Source organism: Hibiscus syriacus, unplaced genomic scaffold, assembly GCF_006381635.1.
Source record: "Hibiscus syriacus cultivar Baekdansim isolate YM2019G1 unplaced genomic scaffold, ASM638163v2 tig00002237_pilon, whole genome shotgun sequence".
Classification (NCBI taxonomy): Eukaryota; Viridiplantae; Streptophyta; class Magnoliopsida; order Malvales; family Malvaceae; genus Hibiscus; species Hibiscus syriacus.
In genome coordinates this window covers 20,604,680-20,615,229 of record NW_024061918.1, presented here as the reverse complement: position 1 = coordinate 20,615,229, position 10,550 = coordinate 20,604,680, and positions in this window count along the sequence as shown.

The window sequence follows — 10,550 nt, the reverse complement described above, 5'->3', positions numbered from 1 at the left end:
ATCTATAGCCTACTCACTTGTCTTATTCTGTGTCAGGATCAACTTTGACAAAAACCCTAATTTGTCTAAGTTTTTCTTATCCTATTACATTTATTATCTTTGTCTTTCATTTTCTTTACATTATTCTTATCTATTTATTAGCTTAATCTTTTTTTTTTCTCAATTTCCAAAAACCCTAATTCAAACATCATCATTCTTTATCGCTGCCCATATTCACTCTTTCTCTTTCATTCTTTGATTAAGTCTAGAGCTTTCTATGATTAATTCCTCAACTCGAGCAACATTCATAATTTCCACTGACGCTTCTCTATTACAAGGAAAGGTAAGAAAGAACTCCCTATTAGAATTAAAACCCGTCAAAGACAAAGATCAAAGTTTATCAAGAGAAGTAATCCCTCAGTGAAGATAGAGGCTCTCTAAATTGATAGAGATATATCATTAAATCACACAAATATCAGAGCAATAAACAATAGAAAGAATATATGAGCAACAAAGTCTCTTCTAATATTGCAAATCGTGGGATTTAATAATAGTTATGGACTATATCTAAAAATTTAGTGATATTCAAAGAATCTTGCGCAACAATGCATTACAACTACAATTTATGGTAAACAAAAAATAAAAATCTAATACATACTTGATCCCTAAAGGGTTCAAGAGTGCAATAATTATGACTACACATTTGTTTTCCAGGCCATGAATTGATGCCTGAAAGAAAATAAATAAAAACATAAATATCTATTCTTCCAAAAATGTGAACCAGGAATCTATTTTCAAATCAACCAATGATATGTGCAAAGAATAGCATAATACTACATCAACTATAATATAATTTAGAGTTGAATGAATGGTGAAATTGATATAGTGATCTTCTAATTGAATTCAACATGTTTGATCAACTACCTTTAAAATGAATCTAAACTTCATAAGTTTAATGAAGTTAAATTGATGATTTGCATAAATAAAATAAGAAACTTTAAGCATCGTTAATTTCAATAACTTTCATCTTAACTCTAACAATAATTGATCCATTCACCATCAAATTTGCAATTCCCTTTTATAAAAAGGGGGCGAAAATTCCTTCCTTTTCAAGTTTCAACTCCAAAAATATATGAAAATAGCAAGCATGAAACTTTAATTGGAATTTTAGCAGCATAGAGCTCAGTGTAGTGTCCATTGCTAAAAGAAACATATAACTTTAAACCTTAATTTTGAAATTGAAAAATCAACCAAAAAATATACCAAAATGCACAAAACCAAAAGTGATATCAAACAATACTTAAAAATTAGTAAACCTCAATGCTTCCTCGTGAACTCCTTGCCGAAAAAATGAATCATTTACTTTTATAACTCCTCGAAGATATAGTCTGGGATCTTCAGTAAATGACCTACTATATTACCCAATGGATTGTTGGTCCCATAATGTCAGGATGTATATCATCGAGTGTTGGCACTACTACTCCCAAATAGGACGATTGCGATCATTCATGTTGTAGAATTGTTGTGCCCCATCTTCATTGCTAGTCGATAATTCAACATCATTTCCATGTTGTAGCGGAGGTAGAGCATTGTTACCATTTCCAACGTTCATGTTTGCTTGATGTCTCACAGCTTCTCTTCGACGGCGTCTGAATGTTCTCTTTATTTCAGGATTGAAAGGCTCTAATTTTTTGTCACTTCAGGGCATAAACTAACCAAACTAGTAAAGATAAATACCTATAAAAAGAAAAGAAACAAATATGTAAATAATAAAATAAATTCTAATGCAACATCATTGCTGCTCGGCAACGACGCCAAAAACTTGGTGCTAGCTAAATGTTATAGCAAAAGTTCAAGCATAGCAAAAGTGCAAGCATACACTATCGTCCAAGTAATAAAGTGGTAACATAAAAGTTACAAGTATCGAGCCCACATATAGCAAAACTGGTAGCAAAAGAGTTAATAAACAAGTTTAGGAAAATTAATGGTTGAATTGGAAAACTAATAAACATAGAGCAAAGTAAAGAAATCAATATAATGGAAGGAGGAGAATATTGCAGTAGACAGTAAAGCAATCAGACTAATGGACTTAGAAATGTTGTTTTTACTTGGCAGCCAACAAAATGGAAATGCTATGGTAATACAACTATGTGTTATGCATCGATTAACACCTTAATCCTTTCTCAAGAATTAAAATCACAACCAAATGTAATTAACTCTCATCAATACAATAGATTAAACAGTTAATGAAGCATAACACTCAACATCATACATCTCTATATGATTTAGTTTACTCTCATAAACATTGATGCTAGAATGATAGTGGCATGTAATCTCAATAATTCTTATCTCTAAATACAATCAAGATCAACACACACAAAGATGCATTAATCTCTAAAAACATCCAATTGTAAATTCAGCTCATAAACATATAGTTAAAGAAAATATCATAAGTCAAGCAATTAATCAAACACCTATTTATAAGCTCAACAAGTCAAAGCATCCCCCGATAGAAAAAATATATGATTTTTCCTATATTTTCCATCCATTTTACTATTGTATTGGATAGTTATTTGAATCCATAAAATTCTATACTGATTCACCAGTTATTGCAGCATCTCCTACAACTTCAAGCAATTCTACAGTATCAACGTACCAGTTTACAGCATAAAACATAAAAATCAACCCAAATTCCATCAACTCACTCCCATGATGAAAATGATGAAAAATATATATAAATGATCGTAATATGATTTTAATAATACTAAAGTTCAAGCTCAACCTAGGTAAAAAGATCCTAAATAATAACTCTTTGAAGAGTTATCACACTCCCAAGCCTAAGCGTTTGTTTTTCCTCAAGCAACAACATGCATGACTACTTAAACTAATACAAATGTCACTTAACAACATATCATGAAACCAATCATCAATTTTCTTCAATTTCATTTTTCAGCCCCCAGAGAACTGTTACAGCAGTACATACAACATATAAGATCTGAAATCAAGGAATGTAATTTCAACTTAGCAAATTCAAAATACATAGTGCAATAGTGTGCATGCTAAGTGTATCCAATCAATACTTAGCTAAGTTAGAAAAAATTATTCCTACTTAGTTAAGGATTTTCAATACTGCAACAATCTGTCTAGATCAATGTTGGAGCATTCCAACTTATTTCCTAAGACTGTGTTGGAGCTATTACCAACTTTTTCAATTTATTCCTAAAACTATGTTGGAGCTATTACCTGCTTTTCCAACTTATTTCTTCTTCTTTTTGTCTCTTTTTTCCTTTCCTTTATTTTTTCTTTGACAAAATTAACTGCAACATCTAATAAAGATTATATTTAAAGTTCAAAAATTTATAACATCTCTAAGTATTGAGAACATACACCTATATTGTTAAAAAGTTTTCATAAACTCTAATTCTACTAAGTCTCTGCAACATTCCCTTAGCATTTCACAATATAGATTTTTCATCATTAGGCATCATCAAAATTTCCAAAAAAAAAATAAACTTCATTGATTTCCTAATATTAATCTTGCAGAATTACAAGTGCATTTCCTATATGCTAAAAAATGCTTAAACCATGCAAAAAAACTAAACAACATGTATAACGTGCAAACCTAATCAAAAAATAAACATAATACCGAAAAAAAACTATACAATATACCCCCAAACCTGAGATGTGCATTGCACTTATTGCATATTAAAGAAAATAAATAAATTAAAACATGGGAGAATGGAAAACAATACTCCTCTGATGTTGTTAAAGATGTTGTGTAGCAATATCTGTGTGGTTGATTTACCAATGTTATGTAGCGATGCAATCTGGAATTCAAAAGGGTGTTGGGAAGAAATGGTGGTTTGTTAAATCTAACTAACATTGCGACGCAAAGGTATCAATAATAGTATGAAACTGAGGATGATGTGGTGATCAATGTGGGGATGTTACCTAAAAAAATCGAGATGAAAGCATTAAAAAGAAAAAACTCTAATCCGATGTCCTAAATGATTTATTAAAAGCATGTAAAAAATATTTCACAAAGTGAAATTGAAGTTTGCGGTAACTTCTCTTAGATCCTAGTAAAACGATATCATTTTTTGCTTGTCGATGGTTGTTATGGCATAATCAAGCTGTTTTAGGTCCTTTGCGCTTGTAGGATCAAAACATTGTTCGCAACATAACTCTTTCTTGCTGGAATCATTCATGAAGAGCACTTGTTCATTGTCACCATAAAATTAATGTGGCTTCACGGGGTGAATTTTCGGATGAGAACTGTTATTGTCAAAGCCTTGTAAAACCTTTCTTGTTGCCTTCGATGTTGTTATATTTTTCTGCTCTAGGGTAGCTTTTGGAAATTTTCTCAAGTGCTCATGTTGCATCTTTATAGTCATCATGAGCAATGCAAAACTAATATTGATGTTAGGATCAATATAGAAGCATTAGTTCCCCTAAATTGACATAGTCTCTTTATGTTCTAGCTCGTTAAAGTCTTCTGTTGTCGCAACAATATTAAAGTGTTCTTCAATGCTCCCACATTTATCTAATTGTTCTTATACAATTTTTTTGGAAAATGTTAACAACATGACATTCATCTTTTTCATCACATGGCAAGGGGTTGAACACATTAAATGTAATTTGTTGGTTATTAAGACGCAATGTTAGCTCTTCTTTTTCTAAACCAATCAATGATCGTCCAGCACCAAGGAATGGTCTCCCAAGTATTATGGGTACCTTTTTGTAAGCTTCACACTCTAAGACAATGAAATCCACTAGATATATAAATTTTTCCACTCGTATTAGCACATTGTCAATCTTGCATTTGAGATGGATGGTGGATCGATCAACAAGTTGAAGTGTAACCGTTGTGGGTTGTGCTTTATCAATCGCAAGATTCATAAAAATGGACAAGGGCACTAAGTTGATGTTGGAGCTTAAGTCACATAAAGATCTACCTATGTATTGATTGTTAATAATATAAGGAATAGTAAAACTCTTTAGATCCTTTAACTTTTGGGCTAATTTGCTCATGACAATGGTGTTACACCCTTCAGTGAGTGTAACGGTCTCAAAATAACCAATTCTACATTTCTTCAAAAACACCACATTCATAAATTTAACATAGTTTTTTGTTTGCTCCAATGCTTCCAGCAATGGTATATTAACACGCAATTCTTGCAGCATAACAATGAATTTTCTAAATTGTTAGTCCTCCTTGCTTTTCTGGAACCGTTAAGGAAATAGAGGTGGAGGTCTTAGATTCTACTATGGTATTAGCACTGGATAGATATCTAGTAGTATGGTATGCATTGTTATTGGCAATGGTCTAGAATTACTACATTGATGTGTTTCCCTTACTGTGACACTATATATGGGCGTTTCAAGATCAACTTCCTTGTTTTTGCCTTTGTCAAGATTTCTAACCCCTTCATCAATTATCTTCTTAGGGTCCTCAGCAAGTTTCCCAATGTGGAAACAACTTCGAGTTATAATAGCCTTGAAATGCTCATTGCATTGAGCTTTCCCATGTGGCTTTGGGTTTTCAGTGTCGTTGGGCAGCATTCTTTGTGGTTTACTACTCAAAGCATTTGACAGTTGACCAACTTGGTTCTCTAAAACTCTAGTAACACCCTAAACTAGTACAACACACAATTGATCGATCATAATGCCACACAGAGCCACTGGAGTGGCTAATCAAAAATTTTCTTTAATTTTTAATTTAAAATGATCAATTGAAACACTTACAGTAAAATGATTCAACCATAAATTTGATAAAATGAGTTTACATCATGAGCTCCCTAAATAAATGAATCAAAATATACAGACCAACGTTTAACAACAAAGTTACGACTCAAATATACATGCCCTATAAAGAAATAAATCGATATGTACCCTGCTCTACATCTCGGTATGTCCTCCGCTGAGCAAAAAGCTCATTAAGTACTCATTCTGCTAACTTGCGTAAGGAAAGAAATTCCAAACACAGAGGTCACTAACTCAGTTCCTGACAAATAACTAAATCATACTAAATGTGTTTGTTAAATGCTCAAGCTATCAAGAAAAATGTAACGGTGAGGATACATGTATGCTGCACTCTCTATTATATAGTAGACATCATGGTGCGATTGAGGGTTTTTCATCTCAGAGCTCACGTACCCTTCTAGTCTACCGAGAATGAGGCTTGAAATCTCTACATCGGACACAACACTAGACTAACCCGCCCTCATTAGTATCGGGTCTCGGCCTTAGTTAGTCAGTTTAAAGTGCCTTGTGCACTACCTAAGGATATCCAAGCTAATTCTATTTCTGAATACAATTATCATTTACTAAAGTAACTCGAGTTTCTTGATCGTTTCTCGAGTATCCAATCAATGCTAGTTTTATGACGCCCTAATTGATTTTGTTTCAAAATGTATTTTATTTATAATTTGTTATCTTTTTTAATCTTATGGATAGTTATTAGGAAACCTCATCACATCTTAAAATACCTTGGAGTTAAAGCCCCAAAAATATGCTAGATCAATACTGACCCTAGAGTATCGATACTCCACCTAGGGTATCGATACTCATCAGCTGGTTTTAACTAAAAAAAATAAAGGGATAGTATCGATACTCCCATCCCAGTATCGATACTCCCAAGCTAAAGTATCGATACACAATTTTTATTCTAGAATTTGGTTTGTAATCCCGGTATCGATACCACCCATGGGCATCGATACCAGTCCTGTAGTATCGATAGTCCATTTATAAGTATCAATACTCCCTTTTAAACTTAAGCTAATTTTATTTTGAATAAATAACAATTTTGGTATTGTTCTTATAGTACCAATACCCCTGCTCGAGATTGTCCTACTCAATCTTACCCTAATTATTCTATTGAGGTTTCCAATCATTATTAATGTGTTATGGAGTGTAAAAAATCATAAATAAGGTTTTAAACATGATAATAACCAATAAAACATGAAATCTACCATGAATGTTCCATAACTCAACTCTAAGCTAGAATACATCTCTAATGACTCATAGGTGATATGAAGAAGTTGTGTCTCTAAGCTAGAATACAACTCTAAGCTGGCAGGAACGTCCTCAAATAACCCAAGAGATAATTTCTCTTTTCCCTTTGCCCTTGATCTCTCTACCACTTCCTTCACTATTCAAAGGTAAGAAAAGGAATTACTAACTCAACTAAGTTCTTGGATTGAAGTAAAAGACACTTCCCATAACTTGAATCCACAAAAAATGAGTTAGAATCCATATATTCTCTTAAACCTCCCTAAAACCCATTTTTGGAAACTAAGTCTAAAACTTGAGAAATATGCTTAAATTGAAGCTCTTTGATTAAAGGTTATTATTCTTACCTGAACTAAACCCAACTAGGCTTGAAATCCTCAAAGCTTTCACTTAAAAGAGGAATAAAAAATAGGAAATATGAGATGAGGAGGAAGAGTGTTTGGTGAGATATAAGGGGGAGTGGTTATGTGAAAACATAAAAAAAATAGGGAAGTGGTTTCTAACTTTCAAAATAACAAGGGGTAAATTGCACTTTTAGTCCTCTTCTTTTAAATCTTTTAATAAAATCATCCCAACATTCTATGAATTGGGCCCAACCTAAGCCCACTTTCGAAATAACTAAGTCTAAACTATTCCAATAGGTCATTTGAGCTCAGATTATGGGTCTTAAGTTGACCCGAACTACTAACTTGGGATTTGGGGTGTTACAACTCTTAGTGATGTTGATTGACTTGTCATGTACTCCTTCATTAAGGCTTTAAGGGATGTAAGATTGGTGTTTTGCGTTGAGGATTGTACTTGATAATTATGTCGTGCTTGTGCAGCTTGTTGAAGTTTCTAATTTTGAGGTCTCTGCTGTTGTTGATTGTAATGTTGCAGGTTGATTGTATTGTTACTGCTATGGATTGGTAGCATTTTGACTTCACATTATATGTGTTGATTGTATGGTTGGGATGGTTACAGAAGTTAGCATTATATGTGTTGCCATAAGAATTGTCATTCATATTGTAGTTTCACGTATAATAAATTGAATCTGGATTTTGAAGGCATTCTTTTCAGCTATGACTATCACCGCAATACACACAAGACAGAGTTGTTGTAGCTTTCACCTTGTACATTCCCTGTCTTTTTTAGCTTATTAACTATGTCTGTTAATGTTGTGATTTAGGAAGCCATAGAATTAAAAGTATCCATATCTACTGCTGCAGCATTGCTTCTACCGAACAAGTTCCTCGTGTTGGGATACTGGTAGTCATTATTAGATATTCATTCCAAAATATCATAAGCCTCATTATACGTATTTTCCTATAATGCTCTATTTGTTGAAGCATAAACCACCATCCAAGTGTGCATGTTCAAACCATTATAAAACATTTCCATTGCTGTCCAGTGTGGGAAGCCATGGATTAGACATTTGCACAACAACTCCTTAAAATATTCCCAAGCCTTGTACAAACTCTCATCTTCTATTTTATTGAAAGATGTAAAATCATTTCACAGTTTTGCATTCATATTTAGTGGATTGAATCCTAGTAGAAATATGTGCTAGTTCGTTCTAGGATGCTATAGCACCAAGTGGTAGCAATATAAACCAAGCTCTAGCTTTGTCTCGTAACAAATAAGATAACATCTTCAACTTCTATGCTTTCTCATGAACTCCTTATGGAAAAAATGAATCATATACTTCCATAAATGCTCGAAGATGTACTCGAGGATCTTCAATAAATTAACAACATGAATTGTTGGTCGCATAATGCCAGGATGTAGATCATCGAGTATTAGCACTACATGCTCATGAATAGGTCGATTGTGGTCATCCATGTTGTAGAATTGTTGTGCCCCAGCTCAATTGCCAGCTAGTAATTCAGCATCATCTCCATGTTGTAGCGGAGGTAAAACATTTTTACCATTTTCAATGTTCATGTTTGATTGATGTCCCACAGCTTCTCTTCGATGGCATCTGAATGTTCACTCTACTTTAAGATCAAAAGGCTCTAATTCACTGTCACTAAGAGGTATAAACTAACTAAACTAGTAAATAAGCATCTATAAAAAGAAAAGATACAAATAAGTAAATAATAAAATGAAATCTAATGCAACATCGTTGCTGCCCCAGCAACAAAGCTAAAAACTTGGTGCTAGCTAAATGCTATAGAAAAAGTGCAAGCATACACTATCGTCCAAATAATAAAATGGTAACATAAAAGTTATGAGTGTCGAACCCACAGAGAGAAAAATTGGTAGCAAAATAGTTGATAAGCAAGTGTAGGAAATTAATTGTTGAATTGGTAAACAAATAAATATCGAGCAAAGTAAAGAAATCAAGAAAATGGAAGTAGGAGAATGCTACAGTGAACAGTAAAGCAATCATACTGATGGACTTAGAAATGTTGGTTTTACTTGGCAGCTGACAAATGGTATTGTTGTGGCAGTACAGTTATGAGTTATGCATTGATTAAACCCTTAGTCCTTTCGCAAGAATTAAATACTCAACCAAATGGAATTAACTCTCATCAATACCATAGATTAAATAGTTAATGAAGCATAACACACTGTATCATACATCTCTATATGATTTAGTTTACTCTCATAAACACTGATGCTGGAATGATAGTAGTATGCAATCTCAATAATTCTTAACTATAAAAACAATCAAGATTAATGCACATAAAGATGCATTTATCTCTAAAAACATCCAATTATAAATTCAGCTCATAAACGTATAGTTAAAGCAAATATCATAAGTTAAGTAATTCACCAAACAATTTATGTTTGGTACCGAATAAAACATAAAATTAATTATCCAAACTTAATAAAGTGCATCCCTCTCTCAAGCATATAACACGAAGACAAGATTGGACCCCGATCAGTCACCGTTGTTACACGACTGCTCTACTGCTATTGGTTCACTCTACTGGTGGACTCAAATCTCCATGGTCAATGGAAGAAAGAAGATAATAAAATGAATATAGTGAAAGTTTGAATAATAAGTGTCAAAAGTGTGAAAGGAGACCCTATTTATAAGCACAACAAGTCAAAGCATCCTCCAATAGGAAAAATATAAATTTTCTTATATTTTCTATCTATTTTACAGCTGTATTGGATAGTTATTCGAATCTAAAAAAATATATAATTGTATGTTGAGTCACCAGTTATTGCAACATCCTCTCAACATCCCCTACATCATCAAGCAATTCTACAGTATCAGCGTACCAGTTTACAGCATAAAACAATAAAATCAACTCAAATTCCACTCACTCCCATTATAAAACTGATGAAAAATATATAAAAATGATCCTAATATGATCCTAATGATACTAAAGTTCAAGATCAACTTAGGTAAAAATATCCTAAATAATAACTCTTTTGAAGAATTATCAATGGCATATGCTCAACAATATCGGATCCAAAGTCTGTTGCCGATGATGGAAATTAAAATACTTATGGTGAAACAATACAGATAGAAATGAAAAATAATATGGTTGAATAGGTACAAGAATATATGAACGGGCAAGCGACGTATAGGGGCAAAACGCATCGATGAAGAAACTTTTGTCAGA